The sequence below is a fragment of the Eretmochelys imbricata genome, chromosome 4 (genome assembly GCF_965152235.1).
Source record: "Eretmochelys imbricata isolate rEreImb1 chromosome 4, rEreImb1.hap1, whole genome shotgun sequence".
NCBI classification, from domain to species: domain Eukaryota; kingdom Metazoa; phylum Chordata; order Testudines; family Cheloniidae; genus Eretmochelys; species Eretmochelys imbricata.
This window is the reverse complement of record NC_135575.1, coordinates 132,057,342-132,068,481: the sequence shown is the minus strand read 5'-3', so window position 1 is coordinate 132,068,481 and position 11,140 is coordinate 132,057,342.

The following is an 11,140-nucleotide window of genomic DNA, read 5'->3' as shown; positions in this document are numbered from 1 at the left end:
GGGGAGAAGTCTGGGGTATCGCAAGACAGGGAGACAGACTGACGGGTATTCTGTGGCTGCTGTTGTTATGCCCTTTACTGATCTGTGTCATGGAAACAAGGAACAGGACTAATTCACCAAGGCAACTAGTTCTGTGGAAGTAAAAAGGAGTATTCTCAGGCCAGGACTCTCTGAGGAGATTAGAGGTACTCTGCATATTCCATGGGGCCTGGGAAATTTATTTGGGGAAGAAGAGAATTCAATGGCTTCCGAATGCAGGGCCTGATTCCAAGAAGTGCTCAGCACCCACACCTCAGAATGAGACCCAGAGTGCAGACAGGAACTCCAAGCCCCAGTGTGTCCTGAGCCAACAAGGCAGGGGGAGCCTTACACACTTAACACTGGGAAACCAAAATTCCAGAGGATTCTCCTCTTACAACATTTAGTTCTCTGCAGCTTGAACCCCCTCCCCTCCGTACATGCCCCAAATATATTTAAATTCACTTATTTTCAAATCAGAAAAATAAACGTCTCCCCGTCTTTAAAAGGACCCAGGTAACAACAGGGCCCAGGCAACCTGCCTGGGCCAGACCCATCTCTCCACTCTCTTCCAAGACGTGCCTCTGGCAGCCACAGCTGCAGTGCAGCCTAAAGACGTACAGTTTTGGAAGCAGTACAGGACAGCCTGAGTAATGGCCCCCAAGCCTCTGGTTAGACTCTCCCTCCTGGCTGACGCAATGCTCCCAGCAACTCCCATCCAAAACATTCCCTCCCTCCCCACAGCAAATGCTTTGCAATTCAGTTTCCTTCTGTGTCCAGTTCTAAGCAGCCTGTTGGAGTCCCCTTCACAGTGGTAGGATCCCAGTTGCTGGTCGTTCTTTGAGAGGTGGCCGAGCAGTATTATTTGCTGTGCATTGGTTCACTGCCTATTTCTGACGCTGTTAAGGCAGAAGTGGATTCAGCATCTAGCGGGCATTAGAAACACCACTCGATTGGCTGCACGAAGGCGGCATGATTATTACTGCCACAGTCGTGTTACGCAGGAGGGCAGGGTAAATAATCATAGTGTTCCCTTCTGGCCTTGTAATCTATGTAAAAGAGCTGCATTTTCTGCACCCTTTCACTGAGCCTTTCTAGCATAACCTGAAAGGACTTTTCATTGCAAACAAAATCCCAAATTGATACAAGGGACATGATGGCCCCACCCAGAGAACTATTGACCCTGCAAGTCAGAAAACTATTTGCAGGAGTTACAGTATTTCAGAACTTCAGCAGTGCTGTTTAAAGCCAGGAATTTGTTTGGTTTTGCAGCTGTGGGAGTGATAAGGGACAGAACCTTGCTCTAGTCCTCCCTCAAGCACAGCATAAGAGCAGCTACAATGTTTGACCCATATGAGAGGCCTGGACCTGGAACATGGGCTTTGTGCCTGTCAGCTGTATGGGAAAATTCTGAGCCTGCCTCTACTGAGCCAGGCTAAAATCAATGTGTTCATCTATCAGACTTCTGGCTGAGTCACACGCGGTGTCTGTAGGTAGAACAGAATAAACCCCTTCCGGGGTACTCAGTCTTTAACTTTTCCTGGCCCTGGTATAGGGCCATAACCAAGAGCTTCCTCCCTGTCTTCCTGCAGCTCTCCCTGGGCTCAGTCCTTGCTCAGTCCCAGCAGCCAGCCCGGAGCTCCTTCCTAGCTCCCCCCCGGTCCCTGCCCACACTGGGCTGTCCAGGGATCTGCTGCTCTTTCAGCCAGGCAGGAACTCAGGCCCCTCTCTTCCAGCTCTGGGCAGCAACTGACGGACTCTGTCCCCGCTGCTCCTTTTTAAATGGCCGATTGCCAGCTCCTGCAGCTCCTCTGATTGGCTGCTTCCCCTGCAGCCACTCTAGGCTGCTTGGAGGACTTCTCTTCTGCTCCTCCCTGGGACAGGGGGTAGCAAGACCCTGAGGCCTCCAGCAGGAAGCCAAGGACTGGATGGGACTGGAGATTGAACTACTCTCTTAGGCCTATAGGGATCGCTCTAGTGCTATACCTGCTTCTCCCAACAATATAGGGCTGTCCACACCGTCACTTAGATCGGTGTAAGTTACTTCACTTGGAGGGTGGCTTATTCACTCCCTGAGTAACATAACTTATTCTGACATGAGCAATAGTGTGTTTTAAAATTTAAAAGTGGGACAAGTTCACCTCTAGAATGTAACTTAATCTGCTTCAATGGATTACACCAAGGATTAATTTGACCCAGGGCATGTCTACACTTGGACCCCCAAGTTAAGCACCCCCCCGAGTAAAGCCCCCCACCCCAGTTAAGCACGCCACCCCTGCACTCCCCAAAGCCCTGCCCCGAGCCGTAAGCCCACTCCCACACACCCAAACTGCTGCTGCTCGTCTGGGGCTGCCCAGCTCAGGCAGTCCCTGAGCCAGCACCAGCCGCTGCAGAAGTCACGGAGGTCATGGAAAGTCACGGAATCTGTGACCTCCGTGACAGACTCTCAGCCTTAATGATAACATAATTCCACTAATGCCTCAGGAGGATGTTAAACAGCAGCTACTAAAGTTAGACATTTTAAAATCAGTGGATCCAGATAACTTTCATCCAAGAGTATAAAAGAGCTGCCTGACAAGATCACTGGCCCATGAATGTTGATTTTCAATAACTCCTAGTGCCTGGGGGAGTTCCAGAAGACTGAAAGAAAGCTAATGTTGTGCCAGTATTTAAACAAAGTAAACAGAATGACCCAGGTAATTATAGGCCTGTCAGTCTCTGACATCATCCCAGGCAAGATAATGGAGCAGCTGACACAGAAGTTAATTAATAAAGAATTGAAGAAAAGTAATATTTCTAGTGGGGTTGTGGGGTTTGACAAGGATCTGTTCTTGGCCCTACTTTATTTAATGTTTTAAACAATGGAAGAAAACATAAAATCATCATGGATAAAGTTTGCAGATGACACAAAAATGGGGAAGTGGTGAATAATAAATAGGACTGGTCACTGATCTAGAGCAATCAGGATCGCTTGGTAAACTGGGCACAAGCAAACACTATGCGTTTTATTATAGCTAACTGTAAATATATACATCTAGGAACAAAGAATGGAGGCCATACTTCCAGGATGGGGGACTCTATCCTGGGCAGCAGTGACTGAAAAAGATTTGGGGGTTATGGTGGATAATCTGCTGAACATGATTATCATGTTATACCAGGGTGACCCTGTGGCCAAAAGAGCTAATGCGATCCTGGGATGCATAAACAGAGGAATCTAAAACAGGAGTAGAGAGGTTATTTTACCAATATATTTGACATTGGGGTAATAGCTGCTGGAATACTGTGTCCAGTTCTACGCCCACAATTCAAGAAAGATGTTGATAAATTGGAAAAGGTTCAGAAAAGAGCCACAAGTATGATTAAAGGATACAAAACATGCCTCATCAGTGATACACTCAGAGCTCAAACTATTTAGTTTAACAAAGAGAAGATTAAGGGGTGACTTGATTTTGGCCTGTAAGTACCTTCATGGGGAACAAATATTTAATAATGGGCTCTTCTATCTAGGAGAGAACGGTGTAACACAATCCAGTGGATGGTAGCTGAAGTTAGAAAAATTCAGACAGGAAATAAGGCATACATGTTACACAGTGAGAGTAATTAACCATGGGAACAATTTACCAAGGGTTGTGGTGGATTCTCCATCACTGGCAATTTTGAAATCAAGATTGGATGTTTTTTTCCCTAAAACCGCTGCTCTGGGAATGATTTTGAGGAAGTTGTCTGGCCTGTGCTATGCAGGAGGTCAGACCAGATGAGCATAATGGTTCTTTCTGGCCTTGGAAAGTACAAATGCCTCAGAATCTCAGCTTTCATTGCAAAAATCAGATTTGTAGCCATCATGTTTGTGGATCAAAACTGGAAAATCTGAACACTAAAGTCTTAAAAACAGCAAAGAAAAAGAGCCTAAACTTATTATTTTTTTAAATCTCATGATTTTTCAGAGGCCTGAATAATGATTTTTCAATTTGGGGGGTTACACACAGTATTAGACTGTAAGCAATTTGGTGCAGGGACCATCTTTTTGTTCCGCGTCTGTACAGCACCTAACACAATGGGTTCATGACTGGGGCTCCTAGGCACACCACTGCAATACAAATAATAAATCATCATACAGCGTAGGCAAACCGTTGGCTTTCCGATTCAGGCATGCAGCATTGGAAGCAGGAGGTGTCCCCGCACCACCCAGAAAGCTCTCAGACAGAGCAGGGTGAGATTTTACAGTTAAACTCCCCCTCCCCCACAGAAATACAGATTTGGGTCGACCAGAATGTTTCCAAATTTGTGTTGAATTCACCAGATTGGTTCAATCGGGGGAAAAAATGGACATTTTCAAAAACAAAACTATTCAATTTTTTAATTCAAAATTACATTTTATTTCAAAATCTCCTTTAATTTCATTTGAAAAAACTCTTCAAACAGCTGGAGAATACAACATGCTGGAGGGCCCCAGAATGAGCCTGGTCAGAGAGCCGAACAATCAATGAGCAACCCAGCACTTTTACGCCAGCAGGGGGCGCGCTCGCCCTTGCCATGTTTATTTTCAGCTTTGGGGCAGCGTTTTGCACCCTGTCCAAGCCAGAAGCAGCAGCCCCTTACAATCCAAAGCTTCTGCCAAGGGTAGCGTCTGCTGGCCCCAGCCACAGAAATCACACTGGCCTTCAAATCAGAGCTAGTCACCACCCGGCAACAGGGTGCTCTGCAGACACTCAAGCACTGAGAGCCGCTGGCCCCAGGGCCCAGCAGGAGGCGGGCTGTGGGGTGCAGGAGCCCAGGCAAATACCGCCCTGGTCAGTTACCGGCTTCAGCCTCTTGGAGCTTTGGAAACTGGCAGCTGATCCAGCCCATCCCCTGGAGTGTGAGTGGGGAAGGAGAGCCCAGCCCCAGCCAGTGGGCTGCAAGGATGCCCCAGCAGAAGAAAGCAATGCCCGCTCACCTCCGAGCAGGGCTCAAAGCAGCCCCATACAGCCATCCTTGCCCTGCCCGAAGCAGCTGGGGTTTACTTGCTAATCAGCAAGGCATGAGGCATCAGCCACCCAATGCACAAGCCGACTAGACTCCGAGGTGGAACGAAATCAGGAGTCCCCAGTCAGTGAGCTCTGCTAAGCTTTATTTACTAGCCAGTAGCAAACTGCTCTCAGCCTTTGCCTGTGTGTGAAAACAGCCCCCCACTTCAACTCAAATGTGGACTGCAGACTCCATCCAGTTGTAAGCCAAAAATCTGCATAAAGATATTTGCACTTCCATCCGTCCACGAATCTCAGGATGTTTCACAAACAATAATGAATAAAACTACACACTCCCACTGGGAGGTAGGTAAGCAACTAAAATCCATGTTATACAGATGAGGAAACTAAGGCACGGAGCAGTTATGTGACTTGCCCAAAGTCTGACAACAAGCTAGTGGCAGAGTCACTAAAACCCAACTTTCCTAGAGCCCATTCCTCTGCCTTAACCACAAGCCAATCCTTCCTCTCTTCTAGCTTCTTTTTCTTGCATCAGTTTATATAAGTTTGGTTTTACATGGCTGTATTTGGGGGAGGATGAAGAACTGGGACCTTTATTGGCTCACAGCTGGGCAAAATTTACCCCTAATGCCCCTTTTCTACTTGTGCTACATTGATGACATCTTCGTCATCTGGACCCATGGAAAAGAAGCCCTTGAGGAATTCCACCATGATTTCAACAATTTCCATCCCACCATCAATCTCAGCCTGGACCAGTCCACACAAGAGATCCACTTCCTGGACACTACAGTGCTAATAAGCGATGGTCACATAAACACCACCCAATACCGGAAACCTACTGACCGCTATTCCTACCTACATGACTCCAGCTTTCCTCCAGACCACACCACACGATCCATTGTCTACAGGCAAGCTCTACGATACAACCGCATTTGCTCCAACCCCTCAGACAGAGACAAACACCTACAAGATCTCTATCAAGCATTCTTACAACTACAATACCCACCTGCTGAAGTGAAGAAACAGATTGACAGAGCCAGAAGAGTACCCAGAAGTCACCTACACCAGGACAGGCCCAACAAAGAAAATAACAGAATGCCACTAGCCGTCACCTTCAGCCCCCAACTAAAACCTCTCCAACGTATCATCAAGGATCTACAACCTATCCTGAAGGATGACCCATCCCTCTCACAGATCTTGGGAGACAGGCCAGTCCTTGCTTACAGACATCCCTCTAACCTGAAGCAAATACTCACCAGCAACCACACACCACACAACAGAACCACTAACCCAGGAACTTATCCTTGTAACAAAGCCCGTTGCCAACTGTGCCCACGTATCTGTGCAGGGGACACCATCATAGGGCCTAATCACATCAGCCACACTATCAGAGGCTCGTTCACCTGCACATCTACCAATGTGATATATGCCATCATGTGCCAGCAATGCCCCTCTGCCATGTACATTGGCCAAACCGGGCAGTCTCTACGTAAAAGAATAAATGGACACAAATCAGACGTCAAGAATTATAACATTCAAAAACCAGTCAGAGAATACTCCGGTCACTCTATTACAGACCTAAAAGTGGCAATATTACAACAAAAAAACTTCAAAAACAGACTCCAGCGAGAGACTGCTGAATTGGAATTAATTTGCAAACTGGACATCATTAAATTAGGCTTCAATAAAGACTGGGAGTGGATGTGTCATTACACAAAGTAAAACTATTTCCCCATGTTTATTTTTTCCCCCTACTGTTCCTCACACGTTCTTGTCAACTGCTGGAAATGGCCTACCTTGATTATCACTACAAAAGGCTTTCCCGCCCCGCCCCCCCCCATGCTGGTAGTAGCTCACCTTACCTGATCACTCTTGTTACAGTGTGTATGGTAACACCCATTGTTTCATGTTCTCTGTGTATATAAAAGCTCCCCACTGTATTTTTCACTGTATGCATCCGATGAAGTGAGCTGTAGCTCACAAAAGCTTATGCTCAATAAATTTGTTAGTCTCTAATGTGCCACAAGTACTCCTGTTGTTTTTGCGGATACAGACTAACACGGCTGCTACTCTGAAACCAGTAAAAACCTGGATTCAGTTTTCTTGAATGCAAAGCTATTTATTTGAAAGAATCACAAACAGGCAGCAAAATGGCTATACAATGCCTCTTCCTAATAAGTCCCCAAGCATTAACCCCGAGTAACTATGTTGGCCCTACACAGTATCCTCATTAGCAAACAAACCAAGCATAGCTACCAGTCCTAGATGAAGGCCTTTCTTTCTTCTCTTCCTCTCAAGCACTTGGTCTGTTAAATATCCCCTGGAGCAGGGTGCTGGCTACCCTGAAACCCTCTGGCTCAAAAATCCCCACAAGTCCCTTGTAGCAGGGTGTTGGCTACCCTGTGTCCTTCATCTTACAGCATCACGGGCCTCTTCAAATGTTAATTGGGGTGAGAACTGAGCAGATGATATTCCCCGGTATTTATACCCCTTTTTCGGAGGAGTCACATGTCCCCAAAATATGCTACGTTGGCATGACATAACCTGTGTTTTCTAATGAATGTTTTCAGAAGGGACACTATGGACAGACTGAAGGCCAGCTGACATTTACTCTCTCATCAATCATTAACTCAGTAATCAATCGCTCTTTGAGGCAGCTTTGTGGTTGTGCAGGTCTTACACAGTCAGTTGACCAACGTCAGTCCGTTTCAAGTTTACCATCTATATGTGGTTTTTAGGGCTGTCGATTAATCGTAGTTAACTTATGTGATTAATTCAAAAAAATTAATCGCAATTTAAAAAATTAATCGTGATTAATCGCAGTTTTAATAGCACTATTAAACAATAGAATACCAATTGAAATTTATTAAATACTGTATTTTTGGATGTTTTTCTACATTTTCAAATATATTGATTTAAATTGTAACACAGAATACAAAGTGTACAGTGCTCACTTCATATTAGTTTTTATTACAAATATTTGCACTGTAAAAATAACAAACAAAAGAAATAGTATTTTTCAGTTCACCCTATACAAGTACTGTAGTGCAATCTCTTTATTGTGAAAGTGCAACTTACAAATATAGATTTTTTTGGTTACATAACTGCACTCAAAAACAAAACAATGTACAACAGAATCTACAAGTCCACTCAGTCCTACTTCTTGTTCAGCCAATCGCTAAGACAAACAAGTTTATTTACATTTACGGGAGCTAATGCTGCCTGCTTCTTATTTACAATGTCACCAGAAAGTGAGAACAGGTGTTCACATGGCACTTTTGTAGCCGGCGTTGCAAGGTACTTAAATGCCAGATATGCTAAACATTCATATGCCCCTTCATGTTTCAGCCACCATTCCAGAGGACATGCTTCCATGCTGATGACGCTCGTTAAAAAAAAAAATTTGTTAATTCAATTTGGGACTGAACTCCTTGGGAGAGAATTGTGTCTCCTGCTCTGTTTTACCCGCATTCTGGAATATATATTTCATGTTATAGCAGTCTCAGGTGATTACCCAGCACATATTGTTCATTTTAAGAACACTGTCACTGCAGATTTGACAAAGAAGGTATCAATGTGAGATTTCTAAAGATAGCTAAAGCACTCGACCCAAGGTTTAAGAATCTGAAGTGTTTTCCAAAATCTAGGCAGGACAAGGTGTGGAGCATGCTTTCAGAAGTCTTAAAGGAGTAACACTGCAATGCGGAAACCACAGAACCCAAACTACCAAAAAAGAAAATCAACCTTATGCTGGTGGCATCTGACTCAGATGATGGAAATGAACATGCATCAATCGTTTGGATCGTTATTGAGCAGAACCTGTCATCAGCATGGACACATTCCTCTGGAATGGTGGTTGAAGCATGAAGGGACATATGAATCTTCAACGTATCTGTCATGAAAATATCTTGCGATGCCCAGCTACAACAGTGCCATGTGAACGCCTGTACTCACTTTCAGGTGATATTGTAAACAAGAAGCGGGCAGCATTATCTCCTGCAAATGTACACAAACTTGTTTGTCTGAGCAATTGGCTGAACAAGAAGTAGGATTGAGTGGACCTGTAGGCTCTAAAGTTTTACACTGTTTTATTTTTGAATGCTGAGCCCTCTGGCATACGAATCTGGGTCCCCTCTCAGACTGTGAGGCTGTGAAAAGCTGCAGACTGCTCCCAGTCCTGCACTCACACAGACATTGACACAGGCAGGGCGCACCCAGCTGCAGTTACATGAATGCTTCTCCTCAACCACTCATGACCTAACAATAGAAAGACTTCAGCCAATTCCCTGAAGCTCCCTAGACTTGCACTGTACCGTCCTGCCCTGGTCAAAAGCCTGACCAGTATAAGATTAATGCCTAGTCCTCAATGTGAAGAGGATATGCACCAGTTTTTGTTCACTTCAAGCAACACACTGTTTTAGGTAAAAAATGTCAAACAAATTTATTAACTACAGTAAGATAGATTTTAAGTGACTATAAGTAATAGTGTACAGATCAAAGTTAGTTGCCTAAGAAATAAACAAAATCACAATGAAAGTTCTATACCGGGGCGGCCAACCTGGGGCTCCGGAGCCACACGCGGCTCTTCAGAAGTTAATACGCGGCTCCTTGTCTAGGCACCGACTCCAGGGCTGGAGCTACAGGCGTCAACTTTCCAGTGTGCCGGGGGGGGGTGCTCACTGCTCAACTCCTGGCTCTGCCCCAGGCCCTGCCCCCACTCCACCCCTTCCTGCACCCTCCCCTGAGACTGCCATGCCCTCGCACCTTCTTCCTCCCCCTCAGAGCCTTCTGCATGCCACAAAACAGCTGATCGGGAGGGAGGGGGAGGCGCTGATCAGCAGGGCTGCCGGTGGGCAGGAGGCGCTAGAAGCAGGATGGGAGAGCTGATGGGGGGGCTGCTGACATATCACTGTGGCTCTGTGGCAATGAACATTGGTAAATTCTGGTTCCTTCTCAGGCTCAGGTTGGCCACCCCGTTCTATACATCAGACATGATTTGTATTAAGCAATGTCTCACTCTGATGGTACAAACAGTCCACCAATCTTCCATACGCATGTAGGGCTTTCTTCTTTCCTGCCTGGGACCCTCTTCCCCTGTTCAGTCATTGTTCCTAAGGTGTTTCCAGGTGCTGAGTTGCGAGGGGGCGAGAGTGAGGCCCAGTGATGATGTCACTTCCCCCTTTTATAGCTTCATGTGGAGGGAACTTCATTGTTCCAAGCAAAGTTCCCAGCACAATTTATGGAAAAATACAGAAACTAGATGGCCTCTAGAATCACATTATCTGGTCACCTGCCTTTGCATGCTTCGATGAGTCATAGCAGCCATTAGCCATATATGGGCTGAAGCATCCACAGGAAAGCTCCTCAGATGAGGATAAGCTTTTTCCATGGCCCACTGTTTTTGTTGATGGGCACTTACCATGAATAGAACATTCACAATGTGCTGGCTAGACTGGATGTAAACTAACTTGTGGGAGTTACCTAGGAGCAAGTACATTTGAGATACCGATGCATAGTCAATATTCATAACTCCAGATACCAAAATGATACATGCATACAAATAGGATAATCATACTAAGCAAACCCTAACTTTTCCATTGACACCTCACATGACATATTTTGTAAAAGGTACATCATCATAGTCATATCACTGTGGTGAATATGGGGCACAGAGTATCACATCGAGTCAACGTCCAAGTGCAATGTCAGCACTCTCAGGAAATTTCCGCATGGCATGTCTGACGATGAGAATCCTGCTCCCAGAATCCTCTAGCAAATTCAAAACTTATCAAGCTTACCACACTCATGTCAACCACAATAATTCATAATAATTCAGCACCATCCCAACAAAGGAGGTGAATTGAGAAGGGATGCCTCAGTGTTACAAAGTGAGCTGCACACTGGATATTTGGAAAAATGCACTCCCAAGCCTTACAGGACTTTTCCTATGTATGTATACACATGCAATTGAGCACCAGAAAGACACACAGAGAGGTAATTATTGACTTGCAAATTGTTCCGATTAGAGAGGAAATTATTCCACAATCTCCATCTAAAGTGCTCAGATACTACAGCAAGGTGCATGGTGCAAACATCTCCATAGATAAACCGATGTGTATAATCACCTCTCCCAGTGAACTATGTATGTGCCTGAT